The 15,434-nt window shown below is 45.3% G+C and overlaps 2 protein-coding genes and 1 pseudogene across 5 annotated transcripts in view; 2 read left to right on the top strand and 1 right to left on the bottom strand.

Moving 5' to 3' along the window:
* The window catches only part of CCNK (cyclin K), a 29,534-nt gene extending 17,779 nt beyond the window's left edge, over nt 1–11,755 (bottom strand). The window contains exon 1 of one of the 2 annotated variants that reach the window (XM_046010050.1): nt 11,672–11,755. The gene's annotated coding sequence lies outside the window, so the exon portion shown is untranslated. Of the gene's footprint in view, nt 1–11,608 lie in introns of both variants that reach the window. The other variant, XM_046010049.1, reaches the window with a different exon arrangement.
* LOC123944724 lies at nt 4,642–6,586 on the top strand (annotated as a pseudogene).
* Nucleotides 11,756–12,239: 484 nt separating the features above from the next.
* The window catches only part of SETD3 (SET domain containing 3, actin histidine methyltransferase), a 79,027-nt gene continuing 75,832 nt past the window's right edge, over nt 12,240–15,434 (top strand). The window contains exons 1-2 of one of the 3 annotated variants that reach the window (XM_046008775.1): nt 12,310–12,395; nt 14,273–14,379. The gene's annotated coding sequence lies outside the window, so the exon portion shown is untranslated. Of the gene's footprint in view, nt 12,396–14,272; nt 14,380–15,434 lie in introns of all 3 variants that reach the window. The other 2 variants (XM_046008778.1, XM_046008776.1) reach the window with 2 other exon arrangements.

Below are 15,434 nucleotides of genomic sequence, written 5' to 3'. Positions count from 1 at the left end.
TCTCGGGTCATGAGATCGAGCTGTGTCTGGCTCCGTGCCCAGCAGAGAGTCTGCTTGAGATTCTCTTTCTCTTTCTGCCCCTCACCCCGCTTGTGTGCACGCATGTGCACATGCTCTCTCTTGTGCATGCAAATGGATAAATCTTAAAAAAAAAAAAAAAAAGGGTCCCGCTGAGAAAAGAAAATAAAAAATAAGGACTCTCATCAACAGGCCACTGGAATATGTAAACTGTAAATGTGATCAGAGAATAGCAATTTTCGAATAGGCCAGTGGAAGGATTTTAGAGGCCGTTCGAACCAGGGTGGTCTGCTCAGCAAGAATATACCTGTTCCCTCCCTAGGGTCTGGGCCAGAGGCATCAGTTACTCTGGAAGCCGAACTTCTGTGTGCTGCCTCATTCCTGGCGGGAAAGATGATGCAGCAGGCTGAGTACATCCCTCTTCTTCCTTGTACCTGGGAACGCTAAAAATCTGATCGTTCCTCCAAAAGGAAGAAATTAAGTTTAAGGAGAAGCGCAATCTTCTTCAACTAACTTGTACTTGTGTGACAGAACTGGGCAATGACTGGGGATTGGGGGGGATCAGCTGGCCTCGGTAAACGTGTGAAGGGCATAATGAGATGATCAGTACGTATGAAGAGTTCACAGTCAGCTGTCATACTGGGATACACTTCCCAAATCGCAGCTGGCAGAAAATCTAAAAGCGTGACTACTCTGTTGGCAAGGCCAGGGAGAAGCAGGCGATCTCATATAGCGCTGGTGAGAACACAAAATGGAACAACTCTCACAGAGGGGAATTTGGCAATACTTAACAAAATTGCATAAGCGTTTGCTCTTTTGCTTAGTAATCCCACTTCGAAGAATCCACTCTGAAAAGACCATTACAAGTATGAAACAACATACGCACAAGATTCTTCACAAAAATGTCGTTTATAATAGCAAAAACTGTCAACAACCCAAATGTCCCTCAATACGGCACTGGCTGAATAAAATACAGTTAACATCGACACTAATGGTGTACCAGGCAGGTATTAAGAGACTGAAAGATATCTTTCTTTAAGTACTGGTCAGGAAACATTTCCAGGATCAGCCAGATACAAGATAGTGTAGAGAGTCCGTTAGTATACATGTAAGAAAAGAGGAGAAATTAGAACAGACATCTCTATTTTTTTTTTTTTTAACTCATTACAAAGAAAAGGTTACTCTAGGGAACAGGGAAGAACGGAATGGAAAGGACAGGGATGGGAGCAGTACTTCTCTGGGTATACCTTTTTAGACAGCTTTGACTTTTTAAGATATCTTTTATTATAGATTTACAGAAGAGCTGTGAGACAGGAGAGAATTCTTGTATACCCTTCACTCTGTTCCCTCCAATGTTAACATCTGACGCAGCCAGAGTATGTGCACCAAAACTAAGACATTAATTTTGGTACACTATCAACTACAGCCTTGATGCAAACTTTGAGTTTTCCCAAAAATCCCTTTTCTGTTCTGGGATCTAATCCAGGATGCCACACAGCATTTAGGAGCCATATTAGTATCTTCTAGTAAGAGTTTCTCAGTCTTTCCTGGTTTTTCATGAGCTCCCCAGTTCTAAAGAGAACCTAGGGTGACTGAAATGTCTCTGGTTTAGGTCTGTCTGATGTTTCCCAGGAACAGCCTGGAGTTCTGAGGAAGACTGGCACAGAGCTGAAGTGCCCTTCACTTCACCTCACATCCTCCTGCTGATATGAACCAGGAGCACTTGGTGAAGATGGGGTTGTGCCCAGTTTCTCACTGTAAGCCACTATTTTCTCCTTGCCATGTTCGATCCTTACAAATGAGTCACAAGGTCTAGCCCGGCCTAGAGGGCAGGGAATTAGGCTACATCTCCTGGAAGGAGGGGTATCAAAGAATGTGGGGACACAGGTTATCATTACCATGGTAATTAGTAAGCATTTTAGAGAAAACATTTTGCAATGCAAAATACTAAGCAAATTACCTGTTTTTCTTAAAGTTTTGCCTATTAATTTTAGCATTCATTGGAGGATCTTGCCTGCAACAATTACCATGGTGCTCTAATGACGCCTTTCTATTTCCTTTCTTCCTTCAACGTCATTTGGTTTCTTTTTAAAGAAAGATCCGTTCCTTCTCCCTCATTTATTTATTCATTTACTTATATTAGTATGGACTCAATAATGTTTGTTTCATTCTTTGAGTTATAATCCAATATGATCATTATTTATTTTGCTGCCCAAACCATTCCAGCTACAGCCCCTGGAAGCAGCTCTTACAGGCTGGGTTAGGAGTCCTCCTGCAACTTTGTTTTCAAAACATGTAAATACTGAACATATTCATGAACATAACTAAAAAGAAAAAAAGCAAACCCTAAAACTCAAAATAAACCCAGGGTATAACAAATAGGAAACAAAACCACCAGAAAATCATCCTGATCTTGTTCCATCCCGAGTGAGATATATTCTAAGGACTGAAGAACTGCAAAGAAATCCTAAACTTTCCCAGTAATGCTTTGTTAGTACTGGCATTCATATTGTTAAGTGTATATGTGTGTGTGTGTGTGTGTGTGTGTGTGTGTGTGTGTGTGTGTGTGTGTGTGGCTGTGTCTACCGTAGGATAAAGCAAAGATATATAAATGTTAATGTTGTTAGGAATCAAGATTTTCAGCTCAAAGGAAACATATATGCACAAGATCAAAGGTTAAGGGATAACCTGTAAGGTTAAATTTTAATTGAAAATATCACAATAAATCATGACTAAAATATATATAAATCAATCAATCAATCAATCTATCTTAGATCGATCGATCTATCTATCTATCTTAGCCCTGTCCACTGTAAGTATCTAGAAGCAATGACACTCCCATAGTCAGAAACACATCAGGGCCCACATCTTGTTACCCTCTAAAAGGAACCGGGTCTCTGCTCTCCTTTCTGGTCCGGGGTAGGGGTCTGCCTGGGATGTGTTCAGACAATGGAAGCTTACAAAAAGACACAGGAGCCAGCACCAGCTCTCACTGGACAAACTCAGGGACTGTGAATATTAAAAAGAAAAACTGCAAGGACTGATTGTAAAAGATCCATGAGTCTACTTTGCTAGCGCTGGTATTAGTTATTGTGGAAAAAAGTACCTTTACCTTAACAAAACAATCAAGCTTGGCAAATATCAACCACCTGTGGATTCTTACCTCCAGAAAGCTCAAGCTATATCCAAACAAGCTACCTTGGTTAAACCTAACTTCTAGTTTACAGTAAATGCTGGGAGTAGACGAACAAGTTAAATGGCACAAGGAAACTATTAGTCACATCCAGAAATGGGACACTACCAGATGACTGACCTGGTCGCTTCAAAAGAGTCATGAAAAAGCAAGAAGATGGGAGGAACTGTCCTAGATCTGGAAAGACTACAGAAGCATAATGTTCAAACTAATGTGAATCTTGATTGGATTCTTATTTTTGAAAGAAGAAAGAAAGCTATAAAGGGAATTTTGAACAAGTAGGGAAATTTTAATATGGACTGTATATTTGAGGCTATTAGGGACTGTTAACTTTCTTAGGTGTAATAATGATATACTGATTATATACAAAAATGACTGTTCTCAGGCTGAATGAAGTATTTAGGAGTAAAGTATCATGTCTGCAATTTACTCACAAACAGTTCAGCTACAACGCAGGCTTGCACAGTAAAGGCAGTAAAACGTGACCAGGTTTCTGGTCTAGACCCCAGGTAAACAAGTAGTCCTTGTACCCTTCTTTCACTTCATAAAAAGTGGGAGAGACTCAGGTCAGACTGCTTATCAGACCAGGTCCTCCTTATCCCCTCTGGATCAGACTCTCTCAGCAGCCAAAGAACGCTTGCTGATGAATTATAAATTCAAACAATGCATTACATTATACAGAAAGAAAATTTTAAGTGTATGGCTTATTAATGTTCACAAAGTGAACACATTTGTGTAACACCATCCCGCTGAGAAGCAGAATACTGCCAACATCCCGGGCACTCTCCTTACTCCTTTTCTAATCCCGAGTCCCCCAAAGATAACCACTATCTTGAAGTCTATTCCCAGCAACTAGTCTTGCAGGTTTCTGAAGGACTGTGGAATGGCAGGGTATCACTCTGTCTCAACTGTTTTCTTTTGCTCAACACTATGTTTGTGGGGTTTATCCTTGTCGTTGCATAAAGCACACTATTCATTCATTCTGATTTTCAAGGGCAATTTATTCCCCAGGGACATTTGTCAATATCTGGAGAGAGCTTTGGTTGTCCTAACTAGGGAGTTGCTGCAGGCATCTAGTGGGTAGAGACCTGGAACGTTGCCAAACATTCTCCAAGGCATGAAACAACCTTCCAAAAAGAATGAACTGATCCAAAATATCAAGTGTTGAAGTTGAGAAACTCTGTTGTACCGTATTCCATTCTATGAATAAAACACAATTTATCTATCCATTCTACTGTGAACGAAGATCTGAGGTACTTCTGGTTTTTCATTATTAATAGCAACAAACATTCATGCACATTCTTGTGGAGCAGAAAGCAAATGGCCAAGTGACTTGAGGTAATCAACATCTTACACTATCTGTAACTTATTCATAGTACACCAGTTGGGAATACTACTTTAAGATACATTAGCCCAGACACTGTCTTTGGGGTGATCCGTGGTGGACGTTTTGAGGGCAGCTGACCTGCAGCCTGCGCGTCCCGGACCACCTCCCGTGGAAGCCTGAGCCGGCCGTGTAGCTTTCTCCCTTTGTCTCATAACCATGTCCACCAACGAGAATGCTAATTCACCAGCTGCCCGCCTTAATAGATTCAAGAACAAGGGGAAAGACAGTACAGAAATGAGGCGGCGTCGAATAGAAGTTAATGTGGAGCTGAGGAAAGCTAAGAAGGATGACCAGATGCTGAAAAGGAGAAACGTAAGCTCGTTTCCCGATGATGCTACCTCTCCACTGCAGGAAAACCGCAACAACCAGGGCACTGTAAATTGGTCTGTTGATGACATTGTCAAGGGCATAAATAGCAACAATTTGGAAAGCCAGCTCCAGGCTACTCAAGCTGCTAGGAAACTGCTTTCTCGGGAAAAGCAGCCCCCCATAGACAACATAATCCGGGCTGGTTTGATTCCAAAATTTGTGTCCTTCTTGGGCAGAACCGATTGTAGTCCCATTCAGTTTGAATCCGCTTGGGCTCTCACTAACATTGCTTCCGGGACATCAGAACAGACCAAGGCTGTGGTGGATGGAGGCGCTATCCCAGCATTCATTTCCCTGTTGGCATCTTCCCACGCTCACATCAGCGAACAGGCTGTGTGGGCTCTAGGAAACATTGCAGGTGACGGTTCAGTTTTTCGAGACTTGGTTATCAAGTATGGTGCAGTTGAACCACTTCTGGCTCTCCTTGCGGTTCCTGATATGTCATCGTTAGCATGTGGCTACTTACGGAACCTTACTTGGACACTTTCAAACCTTTGTCGCAATAAGAACCCCGCACCCCTGCTAGATGCCGTCGAGCAGATTCTTCCTACCTTAGTTCGTCTCCTGCATCACGACGATCCAGAGGTCTTGGCAGATACCTGCTGGGCCATCTCCTACCTGACGGATGGTCCAAATGAACGGATTGAGATGGTTGTGAAAACAGGAGTTGTGCCCCAGCTTGTAGAGCTTCTAGGAGCTACTGAATTGCCCATTGTGACTCCTGCGCTAAGAGCCATAGGAAATATTGTTACTGGGACAGATGAACAGACTCAGGTTGTAATAGATGCCGGAGCGCTTGCTGTCTTTCCCAGCCTTAAACGAACCCCAAAACTAATATTCAGAAGGAAGCCACGTGGACAATGTCAAACATCAGAGCTGGCCGCCAGGACCAGATTCAGCAAGTTGTAAATCATGGATTAGTCCCATTCCTCGTTGGTGTTCTCTCTAAGACAGACTTTAAGACACAAAAGGAAGCTGTCTGGGCTGTAACCAACTATACAAGTGGTGGGACAGTTGAACAGATTGTATACCTCGTCCATTGTGGCATAATAGAACCATTGATGAACCTCTTAACTGCGAAGGATACCAAAATTATTTTGGTCATTCTGGATGCCATTTCCAATATCTTTCAGGCTGCTGAGAAATTAGGTGAAACCGAGAAACTTAGTATAATGATCGAAGAATGTGGAGGTTTGGACAAAATCGAGGCTCTACAAAACCATGAAAATGAGTCTGTGTACAAAGCTTCATTAAACTTGATTGAGAAGTATTTCTCTGTAGAGGAAGAGGAAGATCAGAATGTTGTGCCAGAAACTACCTCTGAAGGCTATACGTTGCAGGTTCAGGATGGCACCGCTGGGACCTTTAACTTTTAGCTTGTACAGCCGACGCAGAACGTTGTTTGTGGTGTGCTCTGTTTGGTAGAAGTTTGTCTTACTGTTTCTCTACTAAGAACTCTTTTTAAATGTGTTTTGTTATTGTAGCACTTTTTACAACAAAACTCTACTTGACCAGTTCCAAACTGTACAAACTGTATGAAGCTCCTCCTCCCAGTGGGTTTCTTATTTCTATGTGGAATCTCCTCTCTTGCAGTGTCTGTAAATAAAGATTAAATTCCACCCTTTTCTTTAAAAAAAAAAAAAAGATACATTAGCCCAGCAGTTCTGCGTGTAGTTACTCATTCAACTGCGTGTTTACTACAGGCCAGGCCTCAAAGACACAACAGGAAATAAGAGGCAAGGTCTCTGCCCTACCACAAGTTTATGCCGTAGTGGTAGAAACAGAGCGAAAACAAGTATGTTATTACTTGTCAGGGAGTAGCAAGTGCCATGAAAAATAATAAGGTATGGTAAGGGGAGAGATGGATGAAGCAGAGGCTGTTTGGAGATTTGCAGGAAGAAAACCAGTTAGGAGACTCTAGCAGCTGTTCGAGAAACGATGAAGGCTTTGTCCTCATGAGACGGTGTTGAATAAAAGAGGAAGCGCCACAACCGGCTGTGGGGCAAAAAAAGTGGCAAGACATGATTTCAAGTTTGTTTGCCTGACGGAAAAGGGGCAGGGGAGAGAAAGAGTTAGTTTTGATGGTTTTGATGGGGGGACCTGGGGCAGGGAGAAGTCTGTTTCCAAAAATATTAGGTTTGAAGAACCCATAAGACATTTGTGTGGAAACACCCATCAGACAGATAAACGGGACCACTGAAATCTGAAAGAACACATCTATTTGGGATTCATCTATACAGAACTGACAACTAAAGTCATGACGACAGGTGGAGGGCTGGAGAGTGAACACAGGTGGGGTCTGGAACAGAACTGGAGAAAGCAGAAGAATCAGTAAAGGAAAGAAAGGGAAGGAATGGTGAAAGAGGTGGAAATTTGTGACTAGTTCAACTGCAAGAGAAACCAAGGGATACTGGCCATAAGCCAGATGTGGTAGTCAACAGTGACGATTGCTTAAAAAATGTTAAAGAACCAAGAATTAAGGAAAGGTTACTTCGGTGATTAGTTTAGAGACAGTGAAAGTAATGGTTGCGCAACTCTGTAATAAGACCACTGACTTACACACTATTTCAAACAGGTGATTTGTATGGTGTGTGAGCCATCTCAATGAAGCAGAAATGTACACATGCATAAACAGCAGAGTCTTTGCAGAAGTGCAATGGGGGAGAAAGACGACTCAGGGGCAAGGAATGAATAGGCTATGACACAGGTTATTCGTGTTTATTCAGCATAAAGTAGAAGGAAGATGTCTGAAGCAAGAAGGAAAAGAGCCACTAGAGGCTGAATCAGCCACTGAGGTGTTCACTGGCTAAGGGATCATGGAAAGCATAGTTAAAAAAAGTTAACCTTAGGGCGCCTGGGTGGCTCAGTGGGTTAAGCCTCTGCCTTCGGCTCAGGTCATGATCTCAGGGTCCTGGGATCGAGCCCCACATCGGGTTCTCTGCTCAGCTGGGAGCCTGCTTCCCTTCCTCTCTCTCTGCTTGCCTCTCTGCCTGCTTGTGATTTCTCTCTGTCAAATAAATAAATAAAATCTTAAAAAAAATTTTAAAAAAAAGTTAACCTTAGGAAGGAAGCTCTTTCTGAGACAGAGGGAAGGAAAAGTTTGAGGAAGATATTGGAAAAAAATCATTTAAGGGGGAGGAAATAAATCATAGAACTCCACTGGCAAGTAGAGTTCTAAGACACCCACTGAGACCACAGAGGCAGAGTGAGGATAAGGGTTGGGACCCAGTGTGGGTGAAACATGAATGGAAGATAATCCCAGTTGCCAGCAGATAAACCACAAACAGATTTCAAGCCTGTTGTGCCTTGCTGTCAGTGTCCAAACCCCATGCTAATGATTCAGTGTAGGTGCCTTTAGACTCTGGGTCCAAACCAGTAATACCTGAGAGGAAGTGAAAATAAATGTACACAAACAGAATAAAAACAGTCCTCTGAATCATTCATCCCCTGAAAAAGTTCTTACATCAGTTCTATAGCCCTGTTCCCTATTACTTTTTATTTTTTCACAAGACCCTAAAGTTACAGGTTTTCTCATTAGCGGTTCATGATTACCATGAAAATGACAGAGAAGTTTATGAGCTCCACAAAGTAAAAATCTCTCAATAAACAAGTGGCATGTCAAAGCATTTTGGCAACACCTTTCAGGAATGTGCTTTGGATATATCATTTTACATGACGAAAGAATAAATGCATTTTCAAATTTAAAATTATGGACACTTACAAGTTGGAAACAACAGTATAATCAATCTTCTCAGTACAGAAATTCTCTCTAAAATAACAATAATAGGGGAAGGCTCTATAGCTCAGGGGTTAGAGCATTGGTCTTGTAAAATAACAGTAATATTTGGTCACTAACCTTCATCTGGCCATTTTATTAATGGGATGTTAACCGTTTACCAGGCAGCCTCTAGCATTGCACCTTAATTCTTGTATTAATCTTGTATTGATTTTTCTATCTTTCAACAAAGCTCTGAAGCTCCTACCTTGCTCTCTAAGCCTTGAAAATAACCTTTCCCTTATCTGATTGCCTTTTGGATATGTGAAGAGAATTTTTCCACTCCCTTCTCTTCTCCAGGGTAAACAAACACCACCATTTTCTCAACATGGTTTTTAGTGCTTCAAGATAACCCCTAAACATTAGCAACCAAAATGGAAAACAGCACTTTTTATATGATCTTCACAGCAAATGGGGGAAGGGAGTTACTAATATTCAGCACCATGTCCATCTGTGTGCCCACTGAGACACAGCACGCCTGCAAGCTCTATTTTCTTATCCTCATAATTTATCGCCGAGAAAATAGAACTGAAGAGACAAGAAACAACTTGCCTAAGTCACAAAGGTCTTAAATGGCAGAGCCACAATTTGTCATTAGATGAAGATACTGCTTTCCCTCAATCTGGGGAAAATTCTATACTTCCCGTCCACATATGGAACATTACATCCTAGAATTTTTTTCAAGTCAAGTCTTCCTTATCTCAAATTCACAAAATTGAGTTTCTGTAAATTCAGCTTGGCAAATGTACATCTTGTTACTTTTGGTCTATTGTTTCAACCTTTAAGGATTCTTTAGAGCTACAAGTTTTGAGTGCATTGATTAATTTGAGAAGCATGCCTCATATATTTAAAGTTGGTAATAAGAAAGCATAAGACTGGAGCCCTGTAGGTCATCTCTGAAGACCTCTCTTCAGGCTGACATCAAACCATTAATCAATATTTTGGGTCCAGTAATTGGAATGGATATAAATCCATCCCAAAAGGCCTTACCCCGGGCACATTTACCTCCTGTGTCTACTAGGAGAGAAAGAGAGATTACGTTCAGCATCCTAAAGAAATCTGAATGGATCCAGGTCTAACAATCCCTCACTCACCACCAGGGCACAGCAAACTTCTAAGGAAAGTAATTAGATGTGTGTCACCTGGCTTTTTTAGCTAAAACTCTGCCAGTTTGAGGGAATCAGCTCTCCTCTCTCAAGTATTCACAAACTCTTTTTGCTCTCCCCCAAATATTCTAAAATAGATTATTAACAAGTTCTAGCATCCAAGAGCGATCCATCTAACTGTTCTCTACAAACACTGAGGCATTTACCAGACTCCAGTATTCTATCATTAACTGTGTTTTTTTGGATTCCTCAAAACCTATGAACAACAATTTTACAATTTTACCTGCGAGTACTCTGGTATATAATTTATCTGACCTTAAAAATATGAACTGGATTTAACCTGGCTTAATATTCTTTGTAATCTCCTAAATTACCTTGAACTTAATTCCTTCTGGTTGGTTGTCCTTACCCAGTTTTTAGAGAAAGCGAACAAAACGTTCTTCTTCCTCAGCGAACTGCATGCTTTTGAACACAATCTCCTGATGTGAAGTAGTTCATTCAGTAGGCCAGAACTATGACCAGTTTTTTCTTCAGGACATTCAATTTCAGAAGTGACATTTAAGGACCTTATTAGCAACTAGAATGTTTCTTTATTGCTTGTTGGCGCAAACTACATTTTCAAAATGAAACAAATGTCAAGTATATTTTATGCAAGAATCAACTAAAAAAATCAACTAACATGTTTGAAGACTGCATCGCAATATAATCAAAATGAGACAACCCCCCGCCCTTAAAATCAGGCATCAGTAGTTCTCACTCTGAGGAAAATAAAATAACCCAGGATAACTCTTACATTTACAGTCAACATTATTTAACAGGCAAGATCCCAAGGGCACTAACAATCTCGACAAAACGTCTACCGATACCAGCCCTACTACCGTCATTCAGCAGCCCAGAAAGCTTACTACACCTCACGCGGCGTTCCAGGTGCTCCTGGAGTTTTCATTCCAGCCACATCATGCCCACAAACCTTTAATGAGCGCCTACGACTGAAAGGCACTAGACTAGATATCTCTGAAGAGCGATTTAGGGCAAGACACATGAGCATGATCAAGTTTACCTTAAAAACACAGGAGACCACCACTCCCCAGCAACTGCTCTTAGAAACCGTGCCTGAAGTCGGGTGATTTCGCGAAGGCTCGGTGTACCTGGCAGTCCAAATTTAGGGCGCTTTGCCGACCAGGCTTTTGTGCTGGTGGTAGTCTAAGAGCTTCTAGACAAGCTCTGGCCTTACGCCTCAATTTGCTAACGGACAGGTCCTTCGGTAACACACCGAACCCAGGAAAGGATCGGTTAAGGACGGCGTCTCGGCAAGAACGAGTCTAATCGCGGAAGTGCCTTTCCCGTACTCCCAGTCCCACCCTGCTACAGGGTTCTTCGGCTTCCAAAGTCGGAGCACCCCAGATGCGGAATAACCACCACAGGGACCCGCACGCTGCGAAAGAACCGGTGGGAAGATGTGGGTGGTCTGCGCTTGTGCGGCTCCGAGTGTGCGTGCGCGTGCGGAAAGACCCCCGCCCCTCCTCCCCATCTGCTAGAAAGTCCCCGAACCCTAACCGCCCCTCAGTCCGAGGGTCGCTGCCTGTTTTTAGGGTCCGCGCCGGCCTCTCTGCCTCGCGCCCGTGCCTCAGACCCTCTCCCGAAGCCCGTCCCACAGCCCCGCCGTCGCCCGCTAACTTCGATTTGCACGGGGGATAGCGGAGCGAGGCGGAATCCGAGAAAAGGGACTTCTGCCAGTGGATGGAGGAAAGAGGTCATACCCTACTCCGACCTCCAAGTAAGCGGAGGTGAGCGGCGCCGCCCGCGGTCCGTCGGTCACTCACCCCTCGCCTCAGGCAAGCCCCTTAGCAACGTCTCTCCTCGCCGACTGTGGCCATCTTGGACATGGAATGTCGGGGAAACACGTCATCGCGCTGCGTCCGCGTCGAAAAACTAGCGACCGGGCGCAGCTCCGCCCCGCCCCCCCCAACGGTTCTGCGAGGCTTCCTCCCTAGCCATTGGGCCTGCGGGCCAGAGCGGTCTCGGCCCCCCGCCAGCTTCGGGGCCACAATTGGCTGGGCTGCGCCCATGACAGGCGCTGATTGGGGAACGGGCGACTCAGGCCCCGCCTCCCATGTCTAAGTTCCGTTAGCACGTTCGGTTGTTCCCGAATTCCCTCTCGCCCCGGGGGGCGGGACTGACAGGTTGGACCCCCTCGACTGGCTCCTCCTCCGGCCCGCGGCGACCGCAGACCCGCGGGGAGGGGCCGGAGAGAGACTGGCGACACTTTCCTCTTTGGAGAGCTCTATTTTCTCCTGATTGGCTGACGGGCGCCCCCATGCGTCGGCGCCGCGGGCCAATGGGCGGCGGCGGCGGCGGCCTGGGGGCGGGGCCCGGGGGCGGGCGGAGCCGGGTTGGGCCGCCGCGGCGGGGCCGTCTCAGGCCGCGGTCCCGCCCCTCCCGTCCGGCCGCCGCCGCCACCGCCGCCTGGGGCTTGGTTGAGGCGGACGGTGGGTCCGGGCCCGAGTGTGGCACCGCCGCCGCTGCGCGAAGCGGGCAACCGGGCAGGTGAGTGCCGGCGGCGGCCCCTCGGCGCGCGCGGCCCGCAGGCAGACTCGCGCGGTGAGGCCGTCCCTCGCCCCGGCCCGCGCCCCTCGGCCAGGGTCTTGCGCGCGCCCCGCCGGCCGCCCCGGCCCGAGGTGCGAGATGCGGGGGGCGGTGTGCGCCCCGGGGGCCGGGCGGGAGGGCTGGGTGTGGGGGCCCGGCGGGTTGGGGGCGCCGCTCGGCCTCTGGCCCCCGGCTCTGCCGGCGCGGGGGGCGCGCTGGCCCCGGGCCCGTGGCCCCGTGGGGCGCCCGGCCCGGAGGCGGCGGCAGGTGCAGGGAGCGGCGGCCGCTGGACGCCCGCCGGGTGGGGCCCGGGCCGCTCTGGCTGGCGCTGGGCGGCCGGGCGGCGGGGCAGCTGGGCTGTGCGTGCGGCCGGCCCGCCTCGCGCTCCCTTCCTTCCTCCCTTCCTTCCCTCCCCGCGGCCGCCCGCGTGAGGGCTGTGGCTTCTGTGCTCAGCTCCCCAGACCTCAGGTGCGCGCCGGGGCGCCGGGGACCAGTCCCTGCTGCTCTCCCTCACTTTCCAGTTACAAAAACAGGCGTTGAAAATAGGTCATCTTTCTTCCCACGCGCCCTGGCCGTGGTCCACACGCTCGGCGCCCTACTAGGGAGAAGAATTCGGGGCTTTGGAGTTTGTCACTCTGGCCGTAAACTCTTCCTCCGTGAGGCTCCGGCGCCGCTACTCTGCTTTTGCCCCGCTTGTCCTCGGGGAACGCGAGCCGCAGGGTAGCCGGGCCACTCGCTGCGCGGCCTCGCCCCCGCCGCACGTCGACACGTGTGGGATCGCTTGCAGGGTATTGCTTTGCTTTTCCAAAGGAAGGAGGTGGTGTTCCAAAAGCAAACGTACGTGCGAAGTATGTTGACAGATTACTTATGCTTTGTAAAACCCTCCGAAGAGTTAAACGTTGAGCCATGAACCTGCTCGTCGTTTGATTGCGGTGCATGATTACACAGCCGTGTGCGTTTGTTACAAAGTATAGACGTGGACACCGAAAATTGAGTTTTACCTTTTCCTCTCCTATTGTTCTTCTCAGTGGCTCCACTGGTATTTCAAAATTGGAGTAACCAGTAATAATCTTGGGGAGGTTTTCTTACTATTTTAGGTGAATGCATTTAACTCAAGAATATAACAAAATAAAAGCAGCTTCCCCCTGTTAGAGTTTGCAGGACTTTTGGTTGAGCCATGATGTATTATGTCTATACGGGCTACTGTGTATGCAGTCCCGCCTTACCAAATTAGTCCCAGGGACTGCTGTGATTGATATTCTGGTCAAGTTCCAACAATTTAAGGAGGAGGTTTTTCGCTGGCGGGAGAAAGTAGTTTGCAAAGCCAAGTTCTCAAACAGCTACAGAACCTCTTCATTGGAATTCCAAACAACCTCAGTTTTTAGCCTTCTGTTACCCTTCCCTGTCTGCCCTCCTTTCTCTCCGTGGAATTGGAAGTTAATGTCTGAAATGCAGCTCTAGTCCGAGAGGGTTAAAGGGTTGCTACTTCTCATCTCTTCAGTTTGCTCTTGGGGCTTTTGTTCCTGGTAGGGGAATGGTGTTGGCTTTGAAGACTGAAGCATTTATGCTATGGAAATGAAAGTTTCTGTTCAGTTCTGTCACTGAGTGCAGTAAGATTGTCAGTAAGAAAGTAACACTTACTGAACTTCTCTTCCATGTGGTGAACATTAGGCCATGTTTTAAGTAGTTAAATCTTTGCTTTTGAAGCTCCAGGAAAGTGAGAGAAATGTAAAGGTTGTACTCAGACATCTTCCCATTCTAAAGTTCAACCACTGGAAAACTTTTGGTTATGAGCACTTGCAACAACCTTCTTAAAACTTGATGCTTTTCCTATCTAGAAGAGCGTGACAGATGACAGCTAGAGGAAAGCGTCAGCATCAGCACAACAGAGGCCTGCTGGTACTGGAAATATTTAGCAGACAATGACTGAATTCAGTAAAACCAGGTACGCAGTTTGTACCATGTGGAATTTTAGCAGAAATAGTAAAAATCTTACTAGCAGAGGGTTATTCTGGATTCTTTTTACTAGATGTCCATTTACGTTGAGGTTTCCCAGTTTCTTAAAATGTTTGAATTACATGGTCTCCTTTTTTTCTTATCTTTAATCTGAAGTAGCTTTTAGAAATGTAACTAATCATAGTGTATCTTTTTTTGTGTGTGTAGTTTGAGGACTATCTTCCACTGGGAGGGTTTTTCTTTAGAAACTAGTTTGCTTGTCCCTGGCCGCTGTGCGTGGTGCTTCCTTAGGGACGAAGAGTTTCAAGTGTGTCTCCTCTTCTTGTACCTAAGTCCTGGGAATGGAGCCATGATTTTGTTCCCCTATTAGAGGAGCAGAAGTCATTTATTACTATGGCATTAAACATTTTTTAACAAGACAGTGAATATATACCTTTGTTCTTACGTCACTCTGGAAGTTGCTTGTGGCCAGTTATTTCTCAGTTAACTAACACTGTATTTGGGCTCATTATTTTACCATTGAAGAGTGTTTTGATTTGCTGTGCATCCTTTTTCTCTTGCTACAGTCATGGATGTGTTTATCTTGGACATCAGTTCATTCCGAATTCTGTTTAACCAGTTAAGAGTAATGAACTAAGGGTTCCTTGCTTTCACATGCTTCTAGGTTTCATTCTTGTTGAGGTCACAGGTGTACCTTACTTGGCAAAAGTGTCTTCTGCACATTGGCTTGCCTGACATCTTGTATTCCTATTCCTAAAATTGGGGATGTTAAATATTTTGATCTGGAAATAGAATTAATTTGCATCATGTTTATTAAAGTAAAAATGATTTTTTCACAAAGTATTAATACATATATAATCTTTCTACTCTAATGGAGTTGAGCTTTTTTTTTAAAATCACTTAATAGTATTATGTAAAGAAAGCTTAGTTAGCAGAACTGGCAAGATTAGAAGTCCTACTTTTGTTGTTAAATTTATCCAGTAACTCAAGCCAGAGATTAGCTGTCTCGGCTCTATTTCCATTTGGGGGTTTCCTCTAAGTTTT

This window comes from Meles meles, chromosome 6 (genome assembly GCF_922984935.1).
Source record: "Meles meles chromosome 6, mMelMel3.1 paternal haplotype, whole genome shotgun sequence".
Classification (NCBI taxonomy): domain Eukaryota; kingdom Metazoa; phylum Chordata; class Mammalia; order Carnivora; family Mustelidae; genus Meles; species Meles meles.
This window is presented reverse-complemented; position numbering and strand designations above follow the sequence as displayed.